General features: G+C 44.4%; 1 protein-coding gene across 5 annotated transcripts in view; it reads left to right on the top strand.

Moving 5' to 3' along the window:
* Positions 1–12,505, top strand: part of LINGO2 (leucine rich repeat and Ig domain containing 2) — an 831,708-nt gene that overhangs the window by 12,186 nt on the left and 807,017 nt on the right. The window contains exon 2 of one of the 5 annotated variants that reach the window (XR_012904604.1): positions 9,104–9,207. The exons of the other annotated variants lie outside the window; for them this stretch is intronic. The gene's annotated coding sequence lies outside the window, so the exon portion shown is untranslated. The remainder of the gene's footprint in view (positions 1–9,103; positions 9,208–12,505) is intronic. 5 annotated transcript variants of the gene reach the window in all.

Raw genomic sequence — 12,505 nt, forward strand, 5'->3', positions numbered from 1 at the left:
ACTAGAGTAGATGGGGGTGTCATCAGTGATCAATTTAGTGGGTCCTTACTAGATCCACTATATCAAACCCCAGTAAATTGATCTCCACAGTGTCGATCTCCAGGTAAATAAAGACAAGCAGTAAGTGATGTTGTCTATGTAGTAATGGATTTCAAAGCTGATTTGCCAGCAACCTTCTTTACTTCATTGTGTTTCAAGGCTGGGATTCTGGATCTTCTGCTCTTGCTATAAAGTGCTTAAAAGCATTTTACTTTGTAGGTTATAAGAAAGTTTTCACACTGCATTTCTTCTAACAGGAACTACAATGGGAAGAGATGTTACAATGGTTTGAGAGCTGAAAACCAGAGCAAATCATTTGAGCCCTTTTCAGTAGGGATGTTTAAGTGATTATTTAAACTGTACTTCTGCTCCTTGAATAGCTTTTCAGTTTTTGAACTTTCTCTTCAAAACATATGAAGTCAAAAACAATAGATAAAGAAGGGAAGATTGCCATATAGAGGGAGATTGCTATAGCATGTATAAATCCTACACTGGCCAACAAGGGGTTAAGTAAAGAATGATAACTCTATTAACTTCACTTTGTTGCACCTGATACTTCCACATTCAGTGGATACTTCAGACATTCAGCAAATAAAAATTTAGTACCGCTGAGAGGAGAGAGTTAGCCTGGAGTTTCTGCTCTGTAGGAGGTCCCAAAGAGGAACCAGGCAGAGTGGAAACTGTGAGAAAAGCTACAGGAACAGAGTTGTCTCCTGTCTTGGGCCTTGAAAGAAGGGCATGATTCTAGGGATGAAGCCTTGTGCTAGGGATTATAAAGACAATCAGTGAATTCAATAGAATCCAAGATTGACTAAAAGCTCAATTTGCAGTGGCAGAAGGTGCTTAGTCTGTTTGGAAGCACTGTGGGCCGTGGAAGAAGTAAGATGTGTTTATTTGCCATTATTGGCGTGGGACACTAATGCAGTGGAAAGGATAGAGCTATAGTATGACCATAGCAGAGGACCAAGTCAGCAATGTCCTTCCACAAGTCTTGAGTGGAGGAGAGGCAGAATGGCCCAGATGGGTGGTGCAGTGCAGCAGGCTGTGCGGTAGCTCTGCTTCCCACAACTCCTGCCATTTTGGTGGGGTGGGGAAGACCCCTGTTTGCCACCTTGTGCCAGGCTTCTTAGGTAATCCCCCAGACTGTCCTCGGCCTCACAGGCTAGTATCAATGTGGAGAACTGGCACAGGCACTGTGGCCAGAGTCTACTCCTTTAAGGGCTCCAGGATTGGGGAGGATCAGAAGAGTTTTCCTGGTTGTGCCCAGAGTGGCCACCAGGGCACCCTGGGAAGGGCTGGAGGCCCCCTATTTTGAAATAAGCGCTCCACTATTTTGAATTAATTTTGAAATAGCAGTTTGCTATAACTGCTGTTATTTCAAAATAACTTTCCTGTGTAGACATACCCTGAGAGACCAGTGACTACAGGACTCTTGAGGGAAGTGGCTGTCTGTAGTGTGTGTGGTGTTTGGGGCTCTTTTACTTTGTGCTGAGTTTGTGTTTGTGAGTGTGGTGTGGTTTTTTTTTCTCCTTTCCTTGCCCCATGGAGTGTGTGCTGTGACTGGGAGCTGGAAACTGTTGGCTTCTAATTAAAGTTTGAAATCTAGTAGCCTCTGCTGATTGGCTGAGCCTTGGTAGCAGGAGGGACTATCAGGGACTCCAGGGCTTTATAAAGGAGTGAATCTGCAACCAGGGAGCTTGCAAACAGATGATTGCAAGCCAGGAGTTTAGAGAGGGAGTTTGGAAGGGGAGAGGGAAGGGGGCGAAGTACTCTTGCCTTTCCTTTAAACCCTTTGGGTATGTCTACACTGCCATCCTAGTTCGAATGAGGGTGGCTAATGTAGGCATTCGAAGTTGCAAATGAAGCCCGGGATTTAAATATCCTGAGCTTCATTTGCATTTTGCCGGGCGCCGCCATTTTTAAATCCCCGTTAGTGCGGACTCCGTGCCCGCGGCTACCCGCGGCACGGAGTAGGTAGTTCGAATTAGCCTCTCTAATTCGAACTACTGTTACTCCTCGTGGCAGTGTAGACCATACCCTTTGTCAGGATAGCAGGTATGGATGGTGATAGGTCTGCTGTTATGTGCACAGCATGTGCCATGTTTGTCTTCCTCCTGGAATAAAGAAGGGATTTCATCTGCACTAAGTGCAAGCTGGTCGCCATTTTGGAGGAAAAAATTAGAGGACTGGAGACCCAAGTGTCGACCCGCCGTTCGATCTGAGAGGATGAAGACTTCCTCGATAGAAGGCAGCATTTAATCCTGCAAGCAAGGCAGGCAGAAGAGCCAGAGAGGACAATACAGGACAAGGAAGAGAACTGGCAGCCTGTAACTTCTAGAAGGAAAAAAAGGCCAGCACACGAATCCAGCATTCCTACAGAGGTAAGTAATCACTTTCAGCCTCTCTTCACAGGCTCTGTGGTGGTGAATGCTTTGGAAGGGACCTCACAAGGAAGAAATCGGAAGGGAAACACTTCTACTGGAAGACATGGGTTGCGTAATCCTATGGATGTGGGCTCCATGATCACCACCCCCAAAAGAAGAAGGTGGGTGGTGGTCAGGGACTCCCTCCTAAGAGGGACTGAGCCATCCATCTGCCGTCCAGACCTGGAATCTCGAGAGGTGTGCTGCTTACCGGGAGCTCGAATTCAGGATGTGACTGAGAGTCTTACAAAACTGATCAAACCTTTGGATTGCTACCCCTTCCTGCTTCTCTATGTGGGAACTAACGATACGGCCAAGAATGACCTTGAGCGGGTTACTGCGGATTACATAAAGTTGGGAAGAAGGATCAAAGAATTCAAAGCGCAAGTGGTGTTCTCGTCCATCCTCTCTGTTGAAGGGAAAAGACTGGGTAGGGTTCATCGGACTGAGGAAGTAAATGCGTGGTTGCACAGGTGGTGTCGGAGAGAGGCCTTTGGTTTCTTCGACCATGGGACTCTGTTAGGATTGTTAGGAAGAGATGGGATCTACCTTACAAAGAGAGGAAGGAGCATCTTCGCGGGCAGGCTTGCAAACCTAGTGAGGAGGGCTTTAAACTAGGTTTGTTGGGGGACGGTGACCAAAACCCTGAGGGGAGTGGGGAAGTCAGATACCGGGAAGAAAAGCAAAGAGTAACGAGCAACAAAGGAGGACCCCTGATTCGAATGGAGAGGGTAAGGCGATCAACTGGTTATCTAAGGTGTTTGTACACTAATGCGAGAAGCCTGGATAACAAATAGAAAAAATTGGAGGCCCTGGCCCAGTTCAAAAACTACAATTTGATTGGGATAACAGAGACTTGGTGGGATGACTCATATGCCTGGAGCACTGTCATGGAAGGGTATAAACTGTTCTAGCTACTGTGGTGTATTCACTGCAGTGTGTTGATACTCTGGAGATACTCTCCCAGTCACTTCTCTTAAGTTTCTTGTTGAGGGGAATATCAGAGTCAAAGGGAGACTTGTTAGCAGTCAATTTATCATATCTATAGAGTTAATAAATAGACATCCACTATCTGATCACTTCCCTATTGATCCAGCATGAAGTGAAGACATGCCCTAAAAACAGCCTATGACAAATGGGGCACAGAAGTACAAATAAGAAAAGGAAAATGGAACCCCTCCCACCCCCCGCTTACTGTGTGAGGTTTGGTCAGAACAACAACATAAAGGAAGTTCCTTGGTTAAATAGAATTGGGAAAAGGACCTATGGAAGACCTCACTGGATGACACCAGCATATAATCATAGAACCATAGAGCTGGAAGAGGCCTCAGAAAGCCATCAAGTCCAGCCCCCTGCCCAAGGCAGGACCAGTCCCAATTAAATCACCCCAGCCAGGGCATTGTCAAACTGAGACTTAAACACCTCTAGGGATGGAGACTCCACTACTTCCCTAGGTAACCCATTCCAGTGCTTCACCACCCTCCTAGTGAAAAAGTTTTTCCTTATATCCAACCTGGACCTCTCCCACTGCAACTTGAGACCATTGTTCCTTGTTATGCTATCCATCACTACTGTGAACAGCCTTTCTCCAGCCTGTTTGGAACCTCCCTTTAGGAAGTTGGAGGCTGCTATCAAATCCCCCCTCACTGTTCTCTTCTGCAGACTAAATAGCCCAACGCCCTCAGCCTCTCCTCGTAGGTCATATGCTCCATTCCCCTTATCATTTTGGTTGCCCTCCGCTGGACCCTCTCTAATGCATCCACATCCTTCCTGTAATTGGGGGCCCAGAACTGGACACAATACTCCAGATGTGGCCTCATCAGAGCCGAATAAAGGGGAATAATGACATCTCTGGATCTACTGGCAATGCTGCTTCTAATACAACCTAATATGTCATTAGCCTTCTTGCCTACAAGGGCACACTGTTGACGCATATCCAGCTTCTCATCCATTGTAATCCCCTGGTCCTTTTCTGCAGAATTGCTACTTAGCCAGTTGATGCTTGGGATTCTTCTGTCCCAAGTGCAGAACTCCATACTTGTCTTTGTTGAACTACATCATATTTCTTGTGGCCCAATCCTCCAATTTGTATAACTCTGGACTCTATCCCTGCCCTCCAGCGTATCTACCTCTCCTCCTGCCCTCTAGGGCAGTGTCATCTGCAAACATGCTGAGGGTGCAATCCATCCCTTCATCCAGGTCATTACTAAAGATATTGAAGAAAACTGGTCCAAGAACCGAACAGTGGGGCACTCCACTAGAAACTGACTACCATCCTGACATCGAGCCGTTGATCACTACCTGCTGGGCCCAACCTTCCAGCCAGCTTTCTGTCCATCTTACTGTCCATTTATCCAATCCACATTCCCTTAACTTACTGGCAAGAATATTGTGGGAGACCGTATCAAAAACCTTGCTAAAGTCAAGGTATCCACTGACTTTCCCACATCCTCAGAGCTAGTTACCTCATCATAGAAGCTAATCAGATTGGTGAGGCACATCTTGTACTTTATGCTGACTATTCCTGATCACCTTCCCCTCTTCCAAGTGCTTCAAAATGGATTCCTTGAGGATCCCCTCTGTGATTTTTCTGGGGACTGAAGTTAGACTGACCAGCCTATAGTTCCCTGGACCATCTTTCTTCCCTTTCTTAAAGATGGGCACTACATTTGCCTTTTTCCAATCATCCGGGATCTCTTCTGATCTCCACTTATTTCTTATTCAAAGACAATGGCCAAAGACCAAATGACATTTGCCAACTCCCTCAGTATCCTCGGATGTATTAAGTCTGGACCCATGGATTTATATACATTAAGCTATTTTAAATAGTTCCTAACCTGTTTTCCCCAGCAAGGGCTGTCCACCTTTGTCTCATATTGCATCACATAGCACATTAGTCTGGGAGCTGACCTTGTCTGTGAAGACAGAGGCAAAGAAAGCATTAAGTACTTCTTCAGCTTTCCCCACATCATCTGTCACTAGGTTACTGCCCTCATCCAGTAGGGGCCCCACACCTTCTCTGATTACCTTCTTCTTGCTAACATGCCTATAGAACCTTTCTTGTTTTCCTTCACATCCCTTGCAAGTCGCAATTCCAATTGCGCCTTTGCCTTCCTGATAACTCCCCTGCATTCTCAAGCTATACATTTTACCCTGACCTAGTCATCTGCCCAAGTTTCCGCTTCCTTTTTGGGCTTAAGTTCACCAGTGATTTTCCCTGGTAAGCCAATCCAGTCTCCTACCATATATGCTTGTCTTGCTACTCATTGGAATGGTTTCTTTCTGTGCTTTCAATAAGGCTTCTTTAAAATACTGCCAGCTGTCCTGGGCTCCTTTCCCCTTTATGTTAGCATCCCAGGGGATACTGCCCATCAGGTCTCTGAGGGAGTCCAAGTCTGCTTTTCTGAAGTCCAAGGTGTGCATTTTACTACTTTTTTTTCCTCCTTTGGTCAGGATCCTGAAATCTACCATCATGAGATCTTCCCAGGTTGTCACCCACCTCTACTTCCCCTATTAGTTCCTCCCTGTTTGTGAGCAGCAAGTCAACTTGCGCACGGCCCCTGGTTGGATTCTTCAGCACTTGTACCAAGCAGTTATCCCCAACATTTTCCGAAAACTTCCTGGATTGTCTGTGTACTATCATATTGGTCTCCCAGCAGATGTCAAGATGATTAAAGTCCCCCATGAGAACCAGGGCCTGAGATCTAGAAGCTTCTCTGTTGTCCGAAGAAAGCCTCATCTACCTCATCCACCTGATTCGGCAGCCTGTAGCAGACACCAACTACACCGTCACTTCTGTTGCTTACACTCTAAACTTGACCTATAGACTCTCAACATGCTTTTGTCCCTCTAAATACTGGAGTTCTGAGCAATCATAGTGCTCTCTTACATACAGAACTAATTATTTACAGAACTATTCTGAAGTCTTCATGTATATTTCACAATAAAGTCATCTGATGTATTCGCTCCTGTTGAGTTATTCAACTTTCCTTACCTGCTTTGAGTAAATAGGCTTCATACAGGGAATTTAACAGGAATTGGAGGTGGAGTGTGTAATCCTCCAACTCACAGATCAGAGGCTGCTTGTTCATGGCTGCTATTCTTGCCTATAAACATCACCCTTCCACAACCCTTCTGTACGGAAAGGCAGCTTTAGACCACTGGATCCACTTAACCTTTATTATATTAATCAGAGTTGCAGAAAACTTAAAAATGGGGAGTAAGATGACTAGATTTGGTGCACAGCCACAAAGCCCATATAGAGCATCACAGATCTGCATTGTGTTCCTGACTCCTAGTTTTTACAATGGTGTGCCACTTCACTGATAAATGTCATTCACATACTAAAAAACAGTACCCTATTTATTATGAGTGAAATGAAGCTGATGCATGCAGTTGATTTCAGCCAGCATTTGGGATATACCGATACTGTGCATTATTATAATTTTAATGTATGCATTTATAGTGCCAAAAGTGTAGCTGGCACTTCATAGATGAATAAGAAAACAAGGGCCTAGCCTTAAAGATGTCAGCATCTTAATAAATGGCAGATGGGGGATGGGAAATGACAAAATATTTTGTTTATTAGAATAGGTTTCGGTAATGATATACAGCAGGGATCTTATTAATGCCATGTTAATTTTTTCTTGAACAGTTGTGGTTGGTTTAGTTAGCACATTATGGTGGGGAATGCTATGTTTCACAGACCACTTGGAAAAGTGGGAATTACTGTGTTTCAGTTCATTAGTTGTAGAAAAGGCTCAGCCCACTTTTAGTTCAGTCATAGTTCATTTTCATTATTTTCAAGTGTTTGACCAAGGAGGCAGGACAAAAGTAGAAAGCAGCTTATCAATTAAGTTATGGCACAACTAGAGAACTGTGTTGCATAGTATGTTTGTATTGGGATGGATGGGTCTTATTTCTATTTTTAAGTGAATCAGGAAATTTTGTTTCGAGTAATACACAGACCTTTTTTAGAAGATAAAGAATAGATTTTCTATCTCCTTTTCAGATAATTCTAAATATGAGGCAAAAAAGTTTTTGACATTGTTTGAGAGACTGCTCTGATCAAAGCTTCAAGAACAAGTGAATTTTTGGAAATATCTGCCAAGTGACACCTATCCAGCGTTATGTAAGATGGCCATAAGGTTCTGTTGGTGCTGGATTCTGCAGAAATACATAAGACCAATAATTTAGATTTGTATGCACCTAATTGGAAGCACTTATGTGCAACCTGTTTGTCTTTGAAACAGGAACACATCAGAGATTGTGCCATCACCTAGCAAACTCCAACCTGCATTCCATAATGCATGTGACAATTCACAGGTGGAACCAGACACCAAAAGGCAGTTCTGAAGAGCTTTGTCCTCTGTATTCCTTTTCCCACAGCCCTCAAAGTATGTTTTATTTTGCTGTGCATTTTGTAAAGTGCCAGCTGGATACAGTGCATGTAAAAGACATTGCTGTTTGACTCCTGAAAAGTTGGTTTTGCATCTCATGGTTTTGTACAGATAGGGTTACCAGATAGTTTCACAAAAAATACTGAACATGGTGGGGGGAAAAATTGGTTGAGCAAAAAAAGTAAAAGGACCCATCAGACACAGCAGGGGAAAAATGTCCCCGCCGGCCTTCCATCCAAGAAAAACAGAAAATACCGGTATTTTCTGGGTTTTTATTATTATTATTATTATTATTATTATTATTATTTTTTAAACTGGACAGAAGACAATTGCCCAATTGTCCAGGTGAAAACCGAACACCTGGCAACTCTAACCCCATGCAGGAAAGGGGTGGGGGAGCTTCCCTTCCCTTCCCTCCCCCTCTTGCAAGGGATTCCTCTCTCTCCTCCCCCAAAGCCTTTCCCTTAGGTTCCACATGCCTCCTTAACAGTTAAGGAGGCATTGCCGCCAGTGTAGGTCTAGCTAGGGCTACAAGACACTGCTCCTTGCTGCAGCCAGCCTGTTGCAGAGAAGGAGTTCTAGGGCTTGCCCAGATGTGGCCACCCCTTCCTCCCTAAATTCATCCCATGCAGGGAAGGGGCTGGGGGTGATTCTCTTCCTTCCCACTCCTGCAAGGTATTCCCCCCCCCCCTTCCCTCCAGTCCTGCATGCCTCCTTAACTGGTAAGGCTGCAGTCTGCCAGAGGCTAGCCTGCCTATTCAGGGAAAAGGGGGGGAGAGGAGAGGAAGGGAGAAGCTGGCCCTGTTGTGGCTTCCCCTTAGTTCCAAAAGGTGCCCCATGCAGGGAAGGGGCTCGGGCTTCCCTTCCCTCCCCTCTCCTGTCATTCTGCTCGCCGCTAAAGGAGTTTTGCTGGCAGCCTCCTGAGCCCGGGAAGGAGCGGCAGCCTCTTTCACTGCTGCCTGGCTGACACGCAGCAGGACTCCACAGCACGTGGAGCTTCTCCCTCTGGCCAGATCTCCTGTGGGGCCTCTCCCACGCGCAGGAGAGGATACAGAAGTATCTGGCCGTGCAGCAGGAGAGACTGGGAGAAGTTTTTAAAGTGTCCCCAGGGACATCCCACCCCTCTCCCCTGCCAGATGTGGCAGGGGAAAAATGTCCCCCCCAGCCTTCCGTCCGAGAAAAACAGAAAATACTAAGCATTTTGCATGTCCGGTATTTTCTTCTTTTTTTTTTATCGGACAGAAGATGCAATTACCGGACTGCCCGGTCGAAAACCAGACATCTGGCAACCCTAAGGAAACTGTATGACAAGAGAAAAATCAGTGATTTGAAGATTGGGGAAGAAGGTGAACAGCTAGAGAAACTGCTCTTTTGGGTCTATTCTCTAATGCTAAATGTCTTTTGTAGTGATGGTGTGATTCAATGCTCATTGAAGTCAATGAAAAGATTCCCATCGATTTATGGGGCAGATCCTTAGCTAACAATGTAAATTGTCAAAAACTTCAGGGGGTAGCCGAGTTAGTCTGTACAGGATAAATTTAAAAAAACAACTAATAGCCTGGTAGCACTTTAAAGACTAACAAAACATGTAGATGGTATCATGAGCTTTTGTGGGCACAACCCACTTCTTCAGGTGACACTCCGGGTCGAATGTAAATGGTAATTTTCCTCAGCAGAGAATCTGCTTGAAAGACCTTTGTCTCAGGTCTCCAGCTCCAATTCAGGAAGGGGACTAAGCACATGTTTAAGACAACTGCTGAATTGGGGCCTTGATTTTCATATTCTTGCTGATATAAGAATTTGCCCCTTAGGTACAGCAGCTAATTACAACAACATTATTTAGTGTCCTCTGCAGCTTCCATTCTTAAGCGTGCCTCCCATCATGTTAAGTAGACAATATAAAAACAATTATTCAATGATATTTCAATTTATCCTTAAAAATAGGAATGTATAAAACCTATGGCAATGTAATTCATCAATAGCATCAGTAAATATTTTCTAAGAATTTTTAGTTTTGCATTTTAAAAATTGCTCTGTAAAGCTAAGCTAAAAACTTGATCTTTTTAATACGACTCCACCACCAGAAGCAGGCACAAGATGACAGAGGGGTGTTCTAGAGCAGTGCGTTTCTCAAACTTTTTTTATAAAGTACCCCTTTAAAAAAAACCCTAAGTACTCCCAGTACCTATAGTTATCAGACACACAAACATTTTTTCTACCATTGCAACACACTTGTTTAAATAACTTAATCGTAGCTGGGCAGGCAATGACATTTTTGGGTGTAAAAAGTACAAAAATAATGAAACGCTGTAAAACTTTAAACAAAAATTTGGTTTTCTCCAAATTTCAGTTGTGTTGACATACCCCCTAAACATCTCTCGCATACCCCCAAGCATACTCGTACCACTGGTTCAGAAACACTGTTCTAGAGAATTGAGGTAGTAGAGAGGTAGCCGTGTTAGTCTGATCTTGCTAAAACAAAAGGAAAAACTGTAGCACTTTAAAGACTAACAAGATGGTTTAATAGGTGATGAGCTTTCATGGGCCAGACCCACTTCCTCAGAACATATTCTGAAAGGGTACGTCTACACTTGCCCCCTACTTTGAAGTAGGGAGTCAAATGAAGCATACCGAAGTTGCAAATCAAGCGCGGGATTTAAATATCATTAGGGGTACCAGTTAATTCGAGAGAAAGGATTTAAATCGGACTACTGCATCTACACACACCAATTTACATCTGGCGACTGGCATTTTAAAATGGTGACCGTCTGCGAATATGCTAATCAAATGCAGGATATTTAAATCCCGCGCTTGATTTGCAACTTCAGTACGCTTCATTTGCCTCCGTACTTTGAAATAGGGGGCAAGTGTAGACATACCCAAAGAGAATTGGCATGACCATATATACCAAAGGAATACAAGGAAAAAAGTGAACACATTATTAAACTGACAAATCAGATTTAGAACAGAAGGTTGGGGCGAGGGAGGGAGGGAATAGCTGTTTATAAGTCAACGAATGGCTAATCAGGGGTGATAAGTGGGGAAACTGTATTTAAAATGTGTAAGGTAATGAGCATCTTCCTTAAGGCCCATTCGTAAAGTACCAAATTTAAGCATGAATGAAAGTTCTGAAGTTTCTCTCTGTAATCTGATGTTAAAGTCTCTTTGAATAGTAGATACTGCTAGAGACTAGTAGCTATAGCCTCTCTTAAAACAATTATTTAATATCTCAATTCCTACCAAAAGCTTTTACTTTTATAAATCAGACTGAACTTTATATTAGGGCCCCTATATTTGTACTGTGTAACTTTAATTTGAACTCTAAAACAGATTAAAAAATTCCTTGTCCTTCAATAAGGGCCAATATATCATGCATTGTTTCATCGAGCACTCTAATTCTAAAGGGCGCAGTTTAAATGATATTTCCACTGAATCTAATAGGATTTAGCCACAGATATTTTCCTTAAAATCCTATTTTCAAATGAAAGTCTTTAAAAGACTACTTCACTCCTTAATGATTCAAGATGTCACAGAAGCGTAATCCTTATTGTCTGCAATTACGGGCACCCGCCCTAGAGATTAACCCAAGTGTATCACAATGTCAATATATCACAGTGAATGGATGTAAAAGAACTTCAGCCAATTCCTGGTAGAAGGAAGCTTTAGAACACTTCCAGTCTAAAAGGTGAAAAGACACTCTAGAGACTTTGCTTTTACTGGAAAACACAGCCCTATTCCATTTATGTGCAGCCATTAGACATCTGTTCTAGTATTCTTCACATCCACAGGCACCAGCCAGATTTGAGCCCCAATGTGCCAGGAGCCACAACAACAAATACAAATATAAAGTAGGGATATTATTTTATATGTGTTAATGCCTGCGATTAATGCAGTCCAGGATTAACGCCTTAATTTTTTGAATGCGTTAATTGTAAGCATTAATGCTGCACTGCCCCTTTGAAGAGCTGCAGTACCACTGCAGCTCTTCAAAGGGGCAGTGCAACCCAAAACCCAGGATCAGCTGGGGAGTCCCCAGCTGACCCCGTGCTCCACTGCCCCTTTGAAAGGCACAGAAGCAGCATTTTAAAGGGGCAGCAGTGGAGCCTGGGGTCAGCTGGGGACTCCCAGCTGATCCCAGGCTCTCTGTGGCAGCAGAACCCAGGGTCATGGTCTTGCCTGCTGACCCCGGGTTCTGGGGAAATACCTCCCAGAGCCTGGGATCAGCTAGGGAGTCCCCAGCTGCTCCCGAGCTCCATGGCTGCCCCTTTGAAATGCCACCTTGGGGTTTCAAAGAGGCAGCGCCACACAGCTGTGCAGTGCTGCCACTTTGAAGTACCTCTTCAGAGCCAGCAAAGGGTGGGGGGAATTGACTAGTCCACTAGGCAACTGACTATAATCAACTAGTCTTTAACTTCCCTATGAGGGATCAGCTAGAGTGCCCATCTGATCCCCGTCTCCTAATGTGCTGCCCCTTTGAGGCACCACAGCAGCGTTTCTAAGGGGCAGCACAACACAGAGCCTGGGATCAGCTGGGCACTCGAGCTGACCCCAGGTTCCTTGATGCACTGCCCCTTTGATGTGTCATTGCGGCACTTCAAAGGGGCAGCGTTGCATCGAGTCCGGGATCAGCTGGGGACTCTAGCT

This window comes from Pelodiscus sinensis, chromosome 6 (assembly GCF_049634645.1).
Source record: "Pelodiscus sinensis isolate JC-2024 chromosome 6, ASM4963464v1, whole genome shotgun sequence".
Lineage (NCBI taxonomy): Eukaryota > Metazoa > Chordata > Testudines > Trionychidae > Pelodiscus > Pelodiscus sinensis.